The sequence below is a fragment of the Apteryx mantelli genome, unplaced genomic scaffold (assembly GCF_036417845.1).
Source record: "Apteryx mantelli isolate bAptMan1 unplaced genomic scaffold, bAptMan1.hap1 HAP1_SCAFFOLD_20, whole genome shotgun sequence".
Lineage (NCBI taxonomy): Eukaryota > Metazoa > Chordata > Aves > Apterygiformes > Apterygidae > Apteryx > Apteryx mantelli.
The window spans coordinates 15,740,779-15,758,412 of record NW_027118553.1 but is presented as its reverse complement, the minus strand read 5'-3'; positions in this window follow the sequence as shown (position 1 = coordinate 15,758,412).

Sequence of the window (17,634 nt, the reverse complement as noted above, 5' to 3'; positions counted from 1 at the left end):
GACAGCTCAGATGGATGCAGCTCTTCCCTGGGATGGACATGGGTTTGGGTGAGAGCTTGTGGGGAAGCATCAGAGTAAAGGTGATGTAGTGATGGGAGTTACAAAGCACCCGATGAGGGTGAGGAGGTGGATGCAGTCTCCTTTAAGCAACCTGAGGAAGTCAGTGGGTCACAGGGCCTGGTTCTGATGGGGGGACCTTAATCTCCCCGATATTCATTGGAAGGGCAAACAGCAGGGTGCAAGCAGTCCAGGAGATCTCTGGAGGCTGTCAGGGACAGCTTCTATGCACAGCTCCCTGAGGGGCCAGTAAGGGTGACGTTCACCTGGATCTGGTACTCACACACAAGGAAGCACTGATGAGGGCTGTGATCATCTGTGGAAACTTTGGCTGCAGTGACTATGGAACAGTGGAGTCCTAGATCATGAGGGCACTGAGGAAGGACAGTGGTAGTGTACAGACTCCAGCCTTCAAAGGAGGAAACTTTGTCCTCCTCAGGGGACTGGTGGGGGATCCCATTGGAGGCAGCTCTGAAGGGCAATGGAGCTTAGGAAAGCCAGCAGGTCTTTAAGGACAGCAGCCACCAAGCACAAGGATGGTCCATACCGATACTCATTAAAACTAGGAGACATTTGGGGAGATGGGCTTGGCTAAACAGGACACTCTTGTCCACCAAAGTAGGGATGGTGAAACCAAAGCTCCCAGAGGGTAGACACTTGCAGGGGACATCACGGGCATGCAGAAGAACTGCTACTACTCCGCTAACAGAGAAAGAATAAGCAAGGGACACCTGGGCTCACTGCTGAATGGGCCAGGGGCTCTAGTAATAGCAGATGCAGGTGGGTCTCAGGAGCTCAGTGCTGCCTTCTTGGCTTCATTCTTCACCAACACGATCTCCTGGGCTGTTGTGCCTAGAGTCAGGGCTCCAGAGGAGAAAAAGAGCCAGCAGGGGATGAGGGTTGAGTGAGGGATGACTTGCAAGAACTCTACTCCTACAAGTCAGTGGGATTGCAACAGCTGCATGCAAAGACATTGAGAGAGCTGGCTGCTGTCAGAGCAAGGCCACCCTCTGTCATCTTTGAAAGGTCATGGAGATGGAGTGAGGTCCCAATAACTGAAGAAAGGCAAACGTTACATCCATCTTCAAAAAAGGCCCAGAGGGCAACCCAGGGAACTACAGGCCATTCAGCCTCAATTGGTTGAGGAGTGTGTCATGGAGTGAGTCCACTCATTTCTGGGCACATGAGGGAGAAGGTGGTGATACGGAAGAGTCAGCATGGATTTACAGAGGGTAAATTGTGCCTCACCAACCTCATTGCCTTCTAGGATTAAATAGCTCTATTTGCTGTTGGAGAGCAGAAAATGTCTTTCGGCTTGATTTGAGCAAGGTGTTTGACACTGTCTCCCACAACGTTCTTGTGGAATACAATTTAAAAATGTACTGCCTAGATGGGTGGACAACCAGATGGCTAAAGAACTTGTTGGATGAACATGTTCAGAGGGCAGTGTTGAATGTGTAGTGCTCTTCCTGAAGGCCAGGGAGAAGTGGAGCACCACGGGCCTCCAGGAACTTGTCCTGTTCAACAACTTTATTGGTGACATGGAAAAGGCAATACTCATCACACTTGTTGAAAGACCCCAAACTGGAGGCAGGAGGGGCCCAGTCCTATGCTTGAGGGCTGCCACTGATAGGGACCTAGAAAGGCAGGAGGAAAGGGCTGTCAGGAACCTCATGAAATTCAACAAGGCCAAATGCCAGGGCTTGCACCTGGGGTAAACCAACACTCCACTGTGTTACAAGCTGGGGCATGAGTGCCTGGGGAGTGGCTCTGTGGAAACGGACGTGAGGGTGCTGGGGGGCAGGAGGCAAAACATGAGCCAGCAGCGTTCCCTGGCAGCAAAGAAGGCCAGAAGCATCGTGGGCTGTATGACCAGGAGCACAGCCAGGAGGTGAAGGGAAATAGAGATTGCCTTCTATTCAGTATTCATTAGATTACACCTAGAACAGTGCATCCAGGTTTGGGTTCCCAGAAGAAGAAAGAGGTTGATAACTGGGAGTGAATTTGGCCGAGGGCCCTCACAATAGTTGGGGAGCTGGAGCACTTGCTCTCTGAAGAAGTATTGGAACTTGTGGCCCAGAGAGGCTATGCAGTCTCCTCCCTTGTAGGTTTCCAAGAACAGATTGGATGAAGCCCAGAGGAACCCTGGCCTGACCCCCAAGATGACCCTGTTGTGAGCAAGCAGATTGGCCTAGAGACCTCCTGAGGTCACTTCCACCTTGAAGGAGTCCATGATTCTTCCCACTCTCAATCTTCTCTTGTGGATGTCAGGGAAAGCACGCAGGTTCCCTGTGACAGTGGAAGCAGGCCAGCTTTCTTGTCCTCCTCCAGCCAGAATTGTTCAGATGCAGGGCTTCTCGACAGGAACCCCCAAACAGCCCTGATCAATCCTTTGCTTCGCTTTTAATTTCACTCTTTTACCACCCTGATCTCTTCTCCTACAATCAGCCCACTTCTGCCTAGCCTTAACCTATTGGTGCTGTTTTTGTTTGTTTGTTTGTTTTTCATTTGACATTAAGGACTTTCAGTCCTGAAGTCCTTGAGAACCTTGGGTGATTCACACAACAGATACCTTATGAAGACTTACAAGAGAAGTGTCAAGTCCTGCAGCTAGGCAAAAATAATCCTGTCCGTGAGGAGAGGCTCAGGGACCTGGGCTTCTTCATGCTGCTTGAAGTGGAGGCAAAGGACAGTAGAGTAGGAGCCTGTGACTGCTTGAAGGGTGGTTTCAGAGATGATGGAGCTTTTCTTGGTAGCGGGAAAGAGCATGAGGAGGAGAAAAAGCCACGAAGAGCAGCTTGTGGGGTTTAGCTGTGACATTAGGAAAAGAAAATGTCACTCGAAGGGTAGTGCTGTGGTGCTAGAGGTCACCCAGAGGGAGTCTGTGATCAGCCCCTGGCTTGGTGCTTCAAGGAAAAGCAAGTGAGGACAGGAAGACATCAGGAGAGATGGAGAGAGCCCGGGGTGAGAGCAAGGTGGGGAAGCAGCTTGGGTGTGTACAGTCTGCAGGGAAAGAGGCACAGGCATGGGAAAGCGTAGGACATCTGTGGTGGAGATGGCCAAGGGCACTGCCAAGGCTGAAAGCTCCCAACAGCACTGAGGTCTTTGTCCTCTTAACTATGACTGGTGCCTCTGCCACTAAGGCCTCCGAGAAGACATTGTTTCCACAAAGCACTGTGGCCTTCCTGCTTCCTTGTCCCTTGGGACCCCAGGAGGTGCCGTATCATGGTCCTGCACTCGGCATTGTGCACCCCCACCCGCACACTGCCCCCAGGAAGAGCCCTGAGCAAAGTGTGAGGAGAAGGATCACCCTACCCAGGGGCTGGCTGTGGAGCTTGGCCATTCAGCTTGATAACACTCATCAAGTTTGACTTGGCATCACAGCCACCTGCACATTGCCTTTGCCTATCTGCAATCAGGGCCTCCAACTTTCTGCTCTAATCAGCCCCTGGGGACCCTTTGTTGGTAATGGCCCTCAGTGGGACCTGTTAATGCTCCAGGAAACTTTGGGATTTTCTTCTGACTTTAACTTCTTGAGAGGTTTCTTCAGTTCCTTCTCAGCATCTGAGGTTCATGGGTCAGCAGCAAATACACCCGAGGGGTCATTAAAATGCAAAATCCTCTGAGGAGCCATGCCTCTTTCCATAATTTTCTTCAGTTTGTCAGTTCTTGTGTGGCTAATTGGAAAGTTTGCAGGAGTGTATTGACATTAGGCAGATTTCAATGAGCACCTGAAAAGAACGATGTCTGCTTCTTAAGCTTTCTTTATTCTTGACTTTTCAGAATAAGTCATACCCACATTCCCCAATTCACTGACCCACAGTGTCTCCCAATGACGTCTGGACATGTCGGAAAAGCAGTATTTTTGATAGGAGACAGGTATGGACAACCTTCCTCCCCACCTCCCCAGACCTGCCATTTCCCTCATCAGCCACTGGGGACTTCGATCACTCTTGTTCAAATCTAACCTTTTGCCACTCAAGGCTGCAGCTGAATGTTACAGCTCATGTGCACCAATTCCCACTTGCTTTCCTTTGAGAACTAGCTGCAAGCAGACACAGACTATTTCTCTTAATTGCAAACAATCAACAATAAAATTTGGAACAGCTGAATAAAAGATACAAGACACTCCTCAACTGTATGTTTAGTCCAAGTTGCCTCCAGTGAGGTCCACTGCCCACAAGACATAACCTTCCTTGAGATGTTTTCCACAGATAGATAGGAAAGGATAGACAAGAAACAGAACAAAGGAGCTGGCTGAAGAGACAATGAGACTGCTGAAAGACAAGGCAAGCTTCAGACTGCCAGCAGCTCAGAGCAGCAACTGGAGAGTTGAGATATACCTGAACGATAAAGAGTAAGAGGAGGAGGAAAACTGGGAAACAAGGGAAAATGCAAATGCCCATAGAGTCTGATGCAAAGATGACTTTAGAAATGCTTAATTTAATCAAGACATGTGGAAATATGTGAGAGATGACTGAGACTACATCCACAGCCTAATAGACAGAGCAGGGGAAACACAAGGTGAAGGGCAGATGAATATTTCTTCTCCCCAGATTAATACCCTTCTGGAAGATTTCCACTCTTTCATCATAGCAAAACATTGACAGTAAAATGAGCCAATCATTGGAGTTGAGGAAAGTGTGCTCATATTTTTGTAATGTTGAAAACAGTTCTTCACCTTTCCAGGCAGAGCTCGCGTGTCCAACCACAAGCACCCAGTCGCACTTGGAGAGGCCCCAGTGTCTCTGAGGCACCTGCCTGGGCCTGGAAGCTCGCACAGGGGACCTGCAGGAGACTGGAGCCCCTCGGAGCTGCAGATGGAGGCTGGGCAGAGGGGACCAGGACACCTAGAATGGCACCAGCCGTCCATGACCCTGTGACTGCATCCCACCCCAGTTCTGAAAATCACTTTCCTTTTCACAGAAAAAGATAATGCATAATCTCCGCAGAGCACTAGTGTACTAAAACATAACAAATCCAGAAAGACAATAAGAACACAAAAAAGTGAAAAGCCGGAAAGTATAACAAAGCATTTCTTTGCTTTCAAACTAGGTCTTAATTTCTTTCTTGTGTCATTTTTAATGTCCTTTTCTAAACTCTTCTGTTATAATCAGGCCTACACCACTAAACAGGATATTGTTGTGTCTCACACAGAGCCTGGTGCTCAGAAGACCACTCCCTGCCTATGGCTGTCCGTGCCACCCCTCACTCTTTGCACAGAGCACGTCGCACTCTGAGGTGTCGGGCTCTCTCAAGTGGTGAGGAAAGCAGGGTGACCAGCTTTAAGGAAATGCTCTATTTTGGGGTGGCCTAATTTGCACAAATCTCAACATATCCATGTTTAGGCAATGTTTTACAGGACTCTCTTTTTTTTGACAAAAAAAAATCCTCATTTCCAAAACTTCCCACAGTTTTTACCATTGCCAAATATTTTTTATTTCTTATTCATTGGCAGCGCCATGTTCATGCACTACAGGAATTAGTCTGTCTATGAGAGCATAAACATATAGAGAGAGATAAATTCTTCATCGAAATACATTTGCTGGCAATCCTCTGCATGGAGAATCTTTGTTCTGAGGAACTACTTTATTTAAATGGACATGTTTCAGATCTCTTCTTCTGCCTCTCTGTCCTTTCTTCTTCCTCTGCCTCTTCTCTCTTTACAGAGCTCTCCTGGAAATAGTTCACTGAATTACAGCACTTAGGGTGGACGAGACCTCTGGACATCATCTAGTCCCAACCCGCCTGGTCAATGCAGAGGGAACTAGATGAGGTTGCCTAGGGGCTCCCCCCCACTTATGCATTGTCCACAAAGGTGCTGAGAGTGCGCTCCATCCACTGTGCAAGATGTTAAACAGTCCTGCCCCACATGTTGATCACTGAGGGATGCCGCTAGTAACCAGCTGCCACTTGGAACTTGTACCACTGATCACTGCGTTTCAACCTGATGCTCCAACCAATCTTCCACCTGCCTTCTGGTCCATTGATCCAGGGCAGGTCTCAACAATTAGCCTCTAAGGAGACTATGAGGGACTGTGCCAAAGGCCTTGCTAAAGGGAAGGTTCACAAAATCCCCTGCTTTCCCCTTGTGCACAAAGCCATTCATCTGATGGTAGAAGGCAATCAGGTTGGTCAGGCATGCTTTCCATTTCCCCTTGCTCAACCCATGCTGCCTCTTCCAGTCCTTGTCCTTCCTATGCTTGCAGATGGTTTCCAGGAGGATTTGCTCCATCAGCTTCCCAGGGACTGAGATGAAGCTGACCGGCCTGTTGTTGCCCAGATCCTCCCTCTTGCCCTTCTGGAAAATGGGTGCAATGTCTGCCTTTTCCCAGTCATCAGGAACCTCCCTGATTACCCTGACGATCAACAGCAGCTTTGCACTGGCTGCAGCCACCTCTCCCTTCACCCTGGGGTGCTTCCTATCCGTTACCATGGGCTTGTGTGTGCCCACTGGGCAAAATTCCTCCCCAGCAGTATCTTCCTCTGCCATGGGTGAGGCTTTGCTAACACAGATACTGCCAATAGACTTGGGGGCCAGGGAGGCCTGGCAGTATAGAATACCAGGAAAAGACAAGGCAAAAGAGGCAATGAGCTCCTCAGCCTTTCCCCTCTCTTTGTCACTACGTCCCCTGCCCCACTGAGCAGGGAGACCATATTTTCCTTGGCTGCCTGCCTTGTGTTGTTCATGTACTTACAGAAGCCCTTCTGGTTGCCCTCCCCATCCCTTCCTAGTTCCACCTCCAGCTCCACCTCCAGCTGAGCTTTGGCTTACCTAACTCCATCCCTTCCACCACAGGCAATGGCTGTGTCTTCTTCCTGGGTAGCCCATTGCCCTTCCAGCCCTCTGTGCACTTCCTTCTGCCTTTTCAAGTCCTAAATCACAAAGTCCCTGCTCATCCGTGTCAGCCCCAGGCCAGGCCCTGATGGACTTTCCGGCAGACTAGAGTGTTCCTGTGCTTTGATGACATTGTCCCCGAGATCCAAGAGGGCTGCATGGCTCCTCTGCCCTCCACCACAGTCACCTGTGGGGTCCTGACAAGCAGATCCTGAACAAGATGAAATCCTCTCTGCTGCAGTCCAGGGTGGTGATTCTGTTGTTCCTCCTACCTCTCCACCATCTCATGGTCACTGCAGTGACAGCCAACCTCCACATTCACATCCCCATCCAGCCTGAGCTTCAGGCAAGAAAGAAAGGGCAGCATGGCACCATCTCCCTAGAGGTGCAACTACAGAGGTAGAGAACTCACCCTGCAGAAAAGCCTGCATTTCTCCCCTCACCATTGAGGGGATCCAGGCAGTGGACTTCTCTGTGGTTAAAGGTGGATGCAAAGAAGTTCGGGGTAATGCAGATATGTTTGAGGCAGTGCCTCCCAGGCTGCTCTTACAGTCAACGAGGAAGAAGGAGGAGGTGTTCACCACCTTCTTTTAAATGGTCCAGAAAGCACAGGTAACTCCTGTCCCAGAGACATTTGCTCTGTGCTCGAAATTGGGATTGAGGTCATAGGCTTTTAGGAGAATTCAGCTTGAAGGGACCACAGGAGGCCTGTATGCTACCTGCTGCTCACAGCAGGGTCAGATGGAGGGTCAGAAACCAAAAAATGCCCCTGCCAAAGGACTTCTGGGGTGATATAGCAGGAGAAGACAGTAGAGAGCTGACAGGGTGGTATAAGTCCCACAGAAAAAAGGCTTTGTTTTTCCCCTTCCCCAGAGAATTAAATCCTCAGCTCCCCAGAGAGAATAAGCTGGGACACTAACTTTGCCACTAACATGGAGGTGGAGAAGCTCCATGTCCCTTACAGACAGAGGCTGGTCCAAAGGCCACCACCCCAATGGCACCAGACCCCCCCAGGCATGCCTGCCTTCTTGCTGGGTACTCTCCAGCCCCACGCAGGAGGTGTGCGGGGAGCACAGTGGGGTGTGCAGCCTGCAGCCCTGGCCACCCAGCAGGTGTGGTGGGACCCTGCTCCTCTAGATGAGACTGGGCTCTCCTGCATTTCCCCAGTGGGAAGCCTGCATCCCCTCTGGCTGGGAATACAGCCCGGCAGGAAGGGCCAACATGGGAAACATGATCTCTGTTCCGGGGAGTGAAGAGAGAGGAGAGGGCAGAGGGGGATCTGCTCATGCCCTGGGCACTGATTCCCTCCCTGCAGCCGGTACAGCCCTGCTGATGCCCTGTAACCCATGAGCCCAGGAGGTGGGACTCCGATCTGCTCTGGCTCTAAAGATTTCTCAGCCCTTCAGACCCAGGATGCAAAGCACCTGTCTGGGGACACGTCAGCAGTCGAAGGGGCTGAATGCCTGGTGTGTTCCTGAGAACTTTTCTGCAGTCTCCCAGCACTGGTTTGACTCCTGTTGCCCATGGAGGAGAGACTCCTTTGGAGGATGAACTCTCTCACTGTGTAACTCTGAGGACAGGCTTGACCAGGCAGTACAAATGGCAGCAAGACCTCAACCCCGCAGCAGTGTCCCCTGCCCAGGACTCCACTTTCCAGCCCCTTCCTCCTAGAGGATTTGGGTTGGGAAGGACCACCAGAGATCTCCAGGACCACAATCTGCTCTGAGCTGGGCTGAGTTTATAGTTAGATCAGGTTGGTAAGTGCTTTCTCCAGGAGAGTTTTTAAAAATCTCCTGGCCCCTGCCCCAGTGCTGCTCAGCTATCATGGTCATTTCTTTGTTTTTTCCTTAAACTCACTGGAAATTTACTTTGCTTCATCTTCTCCTTGTTGTCTCTTGCGCTTTCCTCCCCTTGGCCCCCAGCCAGACTCTCCCATCTATGTTGACCGAGGACAATCACAGCCTCACCTCCAAGCACAGCCTTGCTGGGATCTCCTGGGACCATTCAGGTGGGCCATGGTGGCCAGCTCTAAGGAGAGCTATGTGCTCAAGGTCCCTACGTGGTCTCAGAGGAGAACGTATGGAGACATAGCATGACCCAGGGCAGAGCCTGTGGGCCAACACCAGGGCAGAGCCGGGATCAGGAGCCATAGGAAGAGAAGACCTCCAGCAGCTTCTCTCCACACCTGGGCAGGGAGTGACACACTCGGCAGTGTTCCTAAGAGAGGACGATGACACAGGACAGGGGGGCAGTGTGAGCTGCAGTGCTTGACACCGACCATCCGTCCTGGATCTGGGGGTCCTGGCAGGCAGTGCTGCTGGCTGCATCCCCCGAGAGACCCCTGACCCGTCTAGCAGTAGTGAGTCCCCTGCATGACCGTCGGGAGCTTCTAGAGTGTTGTGTCTCCCATCTGCGCCCCATCTCTGTGCTGACCCAGCCCTGCTGCCCTGCATGTGCCCCACAACCCCACTGTGCAGGCACCACACAGGAGAGGGTATTTTCAGGGGTGGGGAAACACTCCCCTAGCACAATCCCCATGACAATCCTCAGTGCCCCATCCCCCAAAGCCCTCCTGCCCGGCAGCCTCCCACCAGTCCCCAGCCCTGCCCAGGCCTCATCCTGTCCCCCACCAGGGTTAGCAGAAGGCCATGTGCTGGGGTCTGCTGAGCACTGAGCCAGCAGAGAGTCCAGGCAGGATGGCCATCCCCCCTACACAGGTGCTGAGCCCAGCAGGCAGATGGAGCTGGTCACATTCCAAGATCACCCCTCACCAGCACCATGGGCAATGGCCAGTGCTGGAAATGGCTGGTATGAGGGGCTGGGTCTGGGAGGAGTTTCCTGGGACAGTTTCTCCTCTCTGTTCATGCAACAACAAGCTGGGCTGCATCTTTGTTCTGACAGACCCTGTATGAGGCCTCCCCATGGGAGGAGGATGGTCCACATGCCCAGTAGACAGCCCCAGAACCTCCTCTGCATGCTTGCTGCCAGCCCTGCAGAGGACCCAGCAGAGGGCTCATCCTCCACGGCTCACAGCTGGATGCACAGTCCTCCAACCGGGCATGGAGCCTTGTCTGGGGGTGACATTTGGGGTAAGGACCAGCACACAGGGTGTCTGAAGACACACAGATTGTCTGAAGGAGATGTGCTGGGGACAGGGCCTGAGGGACAGCAGCAAGCTGATATGGCTCCTGGGTGCTGCTTCCTTCAACACAAGCTCCCACAAGGGCTCCCAGCCTTCTTTTTGGTGCCACCCGTCAGGAGGGAAAATGACACAAGGAGCTGGGAGGGTGGGGAGCGTTAATCCTTCTTCAGGCACTTCCCAGGCCATGTGGAGGGCCAGCAGAGCAAGGACTTCTGGCTCTGCACTGGGAGCTCACTTCAGTGTGCCCACACTCGGAACATTGTCTTGCATTAAAGGTTGGCAGTTTCAAGCCCAGTTCCACTTCCTTCTCATCTCTCCCAATCCCTCCTCTGATCTCATTGGCCATTCCCACACCCCCTCCCCTCTTCTGCCGCAGGGCCCTGAGCTGATGGAGCTGCTCTGCAGAGTGAGCAAGCTGTGGGGCCACAGGGCCACAGGGTCACTCTGCACTGGCCATGCTGGTCAGGATGGGAAGCAGACCCAACCAAATGGGTATCACGGCCTCTAATCCCTCCACGGACTGTAGATGTGGCAGGTGCTTGGAGGGACTATGGAGCATTTCCAAGGGTACTAGTTGAGTCCAGGTGCGCCTCTACATCTTGCCCCGGTATCACACTGACAACATGAATCGCTCTCCAGTCTCCCTTCCCCATGACAGATGGGTCCCCACTGCCTCCGCTGGGATGGCAGAATTCTCCTTTGCCCACGGATACCTGGGTTTAGCCCTTTACCCTTAGGTGACTCCACCTTGGAGGACCTCTCCCTTTGTGAGGCTCCACTCACTGCCCACCCCAGGCACACACTGTCCCAGGAGAAATCCTGAGCTCTACTGGCACCTCCAGATTCCCCTCCAGGAGGACGGGCATCTGATACTGTGCTTTAACATGGAACAGCCCTGAGTTTTTACATCATCACTGACAATTTGTCATCTCCACTGTTACTGGACAGCGATGGGTGAGTCCTAAATCCAGCCCTTGTTCTCTAAGAGTTCATTACATGATTATGAGCTTTTTGCTTCTAAAGCCATGGACAACTCTGCCCAGCAGGCCCTTTTGACATGCAATTCCTGAGGCCTCTTCTTGGCACCAGCTTGGGAAGAAAAGCCCAGCCTTCAGGCACTGCACCAGAAATAACCTACTTTATTACAGAGATACTGTGTGGGAGTCAGCTCTGATGCAGCGTTAGACACAATTTTATATGAGTACCAGGTGAGACAGAGCAATCTCAGGAAAAATGGAATGAATCCAAGCATTTGTGCAGCAACATGATAACAAATAATAATAATAATAACAATAATAATCATAATAATAAGAGTAGTAGTAATAATAGAAATAAAATGAACAAAGAAAGCTCAGGGCTGGTTGGGATACACTGGGATTCAGTTGTGGAGAGCAAAGGCAATTTTAACACTGCTGAAAAAAGTCCATGAAATCACTTTCCTCAGGGCATCTTTGAGCTCCTTGTTCCTCATGCTGTAGATGAGAGGGTTCACTGTTGGAGGCACCACTGCGTACAGAACAGTCACCACCAGATCCAGAGCTGGGGAGGAGAGAGAGGGGGGCTTCAGGTAGGCAATGAAGACAGTGCTGATACACAGGGAGACCACGGCCAGGTGAGGCAGGCACATGGAAAAGGCTTTGTGCCGGCCCTGCTCAGAGGGGATCCTCAGCACAGCCGTGAAGATCTGCACGTAGGACAGCACAATGAAAACAAAACACCCAAAGAATAAACAGGCACCAATCACAAGAAGCCCAGTTTCCCTGAGGTAGGAGTCTGCGCAGGAGAGTTTGAGGATCTGGGGAATTTCACAGAAGAACTGGGCCACGACATTGCCTTTGCAGAGTGGTATGGAAAATGTGTGAGCAGTGTGCACCAATGAATACAGAAAACCACTGCCCCAGGCAGCTGCTGCCATTTTGACACAAGCTCTGCCACCCATGATGGTCCCGTAGTGCAGGGGTTTGCAGATGGCAACATAGCGGTCATAGGACATGACTGTGAGAAGGGAAAACTCTCCTGTAAACAAGAAGACAAACAGGAATACCTGGGCAGCACATCCTGAGTAGGAAATGGCCCTGGTGTTCCAGAGGGAATTGGCCATGGATTTGGGGACAGTGGTGGAGATGGTGCCAAGGTCAAGGAGGGAGAGGTTGAGGAGGAAGAAGTACATGGGGGTGTGGAGGCGGTGGTCGCAGGCTATGGCTGTGATGATGAGGCCATTGTTCACGAGGGCAGCCAGGTAGATGCCCAGGAAGAGCGAGAAGTGCAGGAGCTGCAGGTCCTGTGTGTCTGCGAATGCCAGGAGGAGGAATTCGTTGAGGGAGCTGCTGTTGGACATTTTGTTATCTCTGGGCTTTGGGGATTGTCAAAAGAGGAAAAACATTGAGAAGTTAGGAGAGACTTTTCAAGCAAAGAACTCCCCCCCCCCAAATGTTGCAGTTCTCACGCAACCCCCCACTTTGCCTCTCTCTTTACGGACAGGATCTGTGCGCAGCTCCCTTGCTTGAGCTCCACTTTGCACTGGCAGAGTGTGTTATGAGGAGCAGGGACTTCTGCCCATGAGTTCCACAGGAGTCAGTCCGGCTGTATAGTGGTGGGATACATGGGAATGGGGGTGACTAGCTCGGACAGTCACAGTTCCTCTCAGGTGAAATCCACTGGGCATGTGGAAGGGCTTTTCAGCATCTGCACCAACACTTCTAAAGAATGAGGGTTGAGGAACAGAGTTTGGGGGATTTTTTAGCAGTGTTTATTTTCTTTGAGATGTCCCTGTCACCCCTGGGGAGTGACCCTCAAAGGCAGAAATTCTCAGCATTTCTCCTCTGAATCCTGAGAAAAATGGATTCCCTGTCACTTGGTGCAGAGTGAGGACAGCTTGTCTGTCTATTAGCCTCATTCCCAGCTGTCATTTGCTCACACCTCTTGGAGCTGGGGGATGATCACTCCCATATGTTGCCCTAAAAAGAAACCAGCCCCTGCTGAGAGCAGACGAGTCCAGTTTCCAAACCACAGATCTCCAACCATCTCTCCCTTTCTCAGGGCACCAGAGGGAGGTCTCCACACTCCCCTTCTAGCCAAGGACACACAGGGCATTTTCAGCTGCAATATGCAGTTTCCCAACACCATTTCCATACTCTCAGCATCTCTGCAGATTCCTCACGGGTCTCTTGGACATCACAGAGATGCTATGAGGCAGCAGTGCCCTTCTGGAGGGCGGCTCAAAGTCTGGCAGGCATGACAGGGAAATGGTCAAAGGACATTAAGGACTGAAGATGGGCTCTCCCTAAGGCAGAGTCAGCTCAATTCCCAACCCCACGGACTGCATTTCCTGCAGCCACAGTGGCTAGAAGGAGGCTGCAGACACCTCACTCCCAAGCAGACCCCTCTCTTGCACAACTCACAGGGCAGGTGTCTGAACTGCAACTGAAAACCCTGAAACCCCAGGGAGCCCGAGAGAAGAACAGGAGCAGCATGGAGAGGAGGGGAAACAAGGAGCAACCCCATGATCCTGCTGCCAAGGGAGGCAAGGAGAGAGGGGCAGATGGGCACTCAGGAAAGCCCTCACCTTACCCACCTGGGCATGCTGCCTCACAGATGGTGACGTCACAGGGCAGTCGCTCTTAGCCCCCTTGTTGGGCAGCAGTAAATGGGCCCGTGGCAGGAGAGAGGCCCCTCTCCTCTGCTGGAGGTCTGGCTGCAGAGGAGGCGGCTCATGCCTTGGACTTCATGGCTGTCAGGGCAGAGGTTCTGCTGGGTGCAGAAGAGACATGGGGGGCTTGTTTGGAAGAAGCTGTCTGCATTAGAGGGACTGACCATGACTTGCCCAAATCCATCAGCCCATGACAATTCTGTTCACAGTTCCCTCTCATTCCCTGCCCATCTCTGCCACCTGGCACTGTCCCCACTGCCAGCTCTTACTCTGTCCCAACATCTTTTCCTTGCCGCTGCTCACAGACCTCATCCCACCCTCTGTGGGCTCCATTCTGCCCTACAGAAAACACCCAGGACAGGACACTGGGCACAGGTGTCTCTGTTCTCACAGATCCTAAGGAGCAGGTCAGAAAAACTCTTATAAAGCAATCAAGGTGCTGCTGGTGCTGTCTGCAGGCTGAGGTGGGGTTGAAGGGGTTTCCTGAAGTTTCTCACAGACCAGAGGTCACTGAATTCATGACTGAATCTGTCAGTCATAGGATGGGATGGGTTTAGAAGATCCCTCCAGGAACCTCAGTAGCATTGCCCTGCAGCCAGAGACTTCCCATGTCAGGAGCTGTGAGGATTCCTCCCACAATGAGCTCTCCTCTCTCCTCCCACTCCACACTGCCTTTCACTTCTCACTGTCTTGTCTCATCTCATGTCAGCAGCAGCAGGCAAAGCCTGGAGCCCTGCTGCTCTTTGCAGAGGAGCTGCTCCTGCACACAGTTGTCTCTCAGCAGTGCTGCCAGGTTGCCATCAGCTCCTTCCATTGCAGGAGCCTGGCCCTGCCCAGGAGCAGGGGCCCAGCTGAAGTCCTGACTTCCTCTGTCCCTTGTGCTCCCTCCTCCTGGGAAATGTTCCCTGAAGTAGACTAAAATCATCACCATTGGTCTCTTTCTCAACACTGAAGGGAAACTGATTCCAGCATTACAATTTGTCTCATCACAGCATGGTTATCTGCAAGAAGTGGAAATGTCTCACTCCTAACTAGGCAGGAAGCTACTTGACCCATGGTTCAGGTTTTGATTCAGATGAGTCAATCTGGGCATCTCATGCCCATTTAGAAGCCCCAAGGATGGGTGGGATTCAGCTCTCTCCCACCAGCTCCACAAAAAAAAGCAGGAGGTGGGATTCTCCTTATCCAAGCCAAAGTGTACACAAAATAGATGTCTGTGTGCGAGCTCCTTGTCTAAGCTGCCATTGTAATCACTGGAGATGGAGGGTGGGAGTCAGTTGCTCACACACAAACACCTGGTGACAGTTGAGGAGACAGAGGTGGTCCAAGACATGTGCCAGTGTCTGCTTGCTCTGATGGAGCGACTGTGAGACCTGCATCCTCCTAGAGCATGACATGGGGGCCAGGTGGGGAATTTCCTTGGCCATCTCAAATGACCCCAGATGCCTAGTATTGCTAGAGCACCACTCACTATGAAGCTGTGACACAAGCAGATCCCTACAGTGCAAACTCCTGATGTAATCCAGTGCAGACACTGCATGTAATGACATAAAAAAAGGCTGGCAGGGCCATGTCAGATGTCTGCGGTGTCCAGCACAACTGCATGTCTCTAGCAGATACAGTATGGCCCCTACAGGAAAGCCCTGCCTGTTTGGAGTGGTGCTGGGCAAGTGCCCCAGGGCATCTTGTGTTTCCTCCCTGTGCCCAAACAAATGAATCCTACCTCTGCCTTTGGGCACAGGCTGTACTGCCCACATCCAAGCGTGCTGCATAAATGGGAGGCACATCACACCAAGGTCTCCACTCATGTCCCTGCACTCTTAAGACCTTCTAGTTCTCTTCTCCCTGACCCTCTTTTCACCCCAGATGACATAAACAGGGACTGCGCTAATGAGGTCCACAGGGTCACTGGATCGCAGGCTGTCCAGGCCAGGGACTTCTTCAGTGGCACCTTATCCTGCCTGGACATTGGTTCACCTCTGTCACAGGCCCCAAGGTGCTGCAGAGTCAGCTCAAGCCGCAAACTCCTTTCCTGCCATTCCTGCACAGCCCAGCTCTGTTTCTCCCTGGCCTTGGGCACCGCAGGCTTTGCTCTCCTTGTGGGAACCTCCATTCACCATGACATTGCCACCTGCTTTGTATACCAGCATGGCTCTGCTCTGCTCTGAAGTGGGGCCATCGCACACACAGTGTCCTTGGCTCCTGGTAACAGGTTGCACCATGACCAATCTGACTGAAACATTGCTAGAGTACTGAGATGTGGTGGGATCACTTGCACGATAGGAGAGCCCTGATGGTAGGATACAAACTCTTCAGGAGAGACCAACGGGGAAGATCAGGAAAGGGGATGTCCTTTGTGTGAAGGGACAGCTCAGACGTGTGGAGCTCTTCCATGGGAGAGGCAAGGCTTTGGGTGAGAGCTTGTGGATGACATCGCAATGGGAGTTACAGACCACCCAATCAGGGTGAGGAGGTGGATGCAGTCTCCTTTAAGCAACGTGAGAAAGTCTGTGGATCAAAGACCCTGGTTCTTATTGGGGGGACTTTAATCCCCCTGACATGAACTGGAAGGCCAAACAGCAGAGTGCAAGCAGGCCAGGAGGTTTCTGGAGGGCATCAGGGACAGCTTCTGAGCACAAATGCACGATTTGTGATGCTTCTTTGTCTCTGAAAACTTCAGACAGGGAGGAACTGATCAGGGATGGTACAGTCAGTGTCTGCCTTGCCTGCACTGACCATGAAAAAGTAGAGTTCCAGATCCTGAGTGGAGTGAGGAAGGACAGTAGAGGAGCACAGACCCTGGACTTCAGAGGGGCAGACTTGGGCCTGTTCAGGGGACTGGTGGGGGATCCCATGGGAGGCAGTTCTGAAGGGCCCAGCAGCTCAGGAAAGCCAGCAGGTCTTTAAGGACAGCACCCAGCAAGCACAAAAATGTGGAAGAATGCTTAAGTGAAAAGGGGCATGATCTCTTAGAAGTGAGCAATCCTGTCTTCACAATAGAGGGAGGATCCCTGCAGCTATGTGAACTGTCCTTGAGCATTCCTAGACCATTACAGAAGGGGAAGGCAAGTAGTGGTAAACAAGTCAAGGAGGGGGCGACACGGGAACAGCAATGCACCAATCGTGTATTCGCCTTAGGCGCATGAACAGACTGTAAACCAATCATACAGCTATTGTTAGTACATGCTTATCGCTTGTCTATATATACTCTGCGTAAGCTCTAATAAAGGGAGAACGACCATACTCATATTGAGACTCATCGTTACTCCGGGTCCGTCTCCCACTCCGACATCTGGTAGCAGAGGATGGTTGATTTCCGAGACTACGGATAAGAGGATGGTTGATTTCCGATAAGAGCTCCGAGACTGCGGTAAGCAGCAAGAGGACAGGAGTGGGGATTGAACGGCTGAGAGGAGTGCTGACTGTACGCCGCTAGCCAGTCAGACACTGAGGCCTCGGGGTCGCACCCCGCCTCTCAGGGAGCAGCATGGAAGTTGATGCTGCCACCACCTTGCTCGCCGGGATACTCTCTAAGAGAGGGATTGACGCCCCGGAAAAGCAGTTGCACCGATTGATTAAGCTAGGGCAAAGATGGGGATACTTCCCTGATACTCATATGCTATTTTCCGTATCGGAATGGCGAGATTTCGGAGAGACAATGTGGCATAAGACCATCGAGGGTGGATACAAGGAGAAGGAGGAGGTTAAGGCGGTGCGAGCTCTGTGGAGCGCGGTCCTAGAGACCCTAGCAGCCACGAAGGCTGAGGGAGAAGTCGTGGCTGCTGCCAAAACAATGTTGAGCCCTGCGCCACCCAGCGCCCCTTTCTGTCGTTGCGGCGGGTCTCAGTTTGCCATCAGGGGACCCGTTTCCACGGGCAAACCGTACCGCACCGTGGCGGAGATGTTGCAAAATCTACGGGGGGTCCAGCCGGCTCTGCGGGAAAAGGG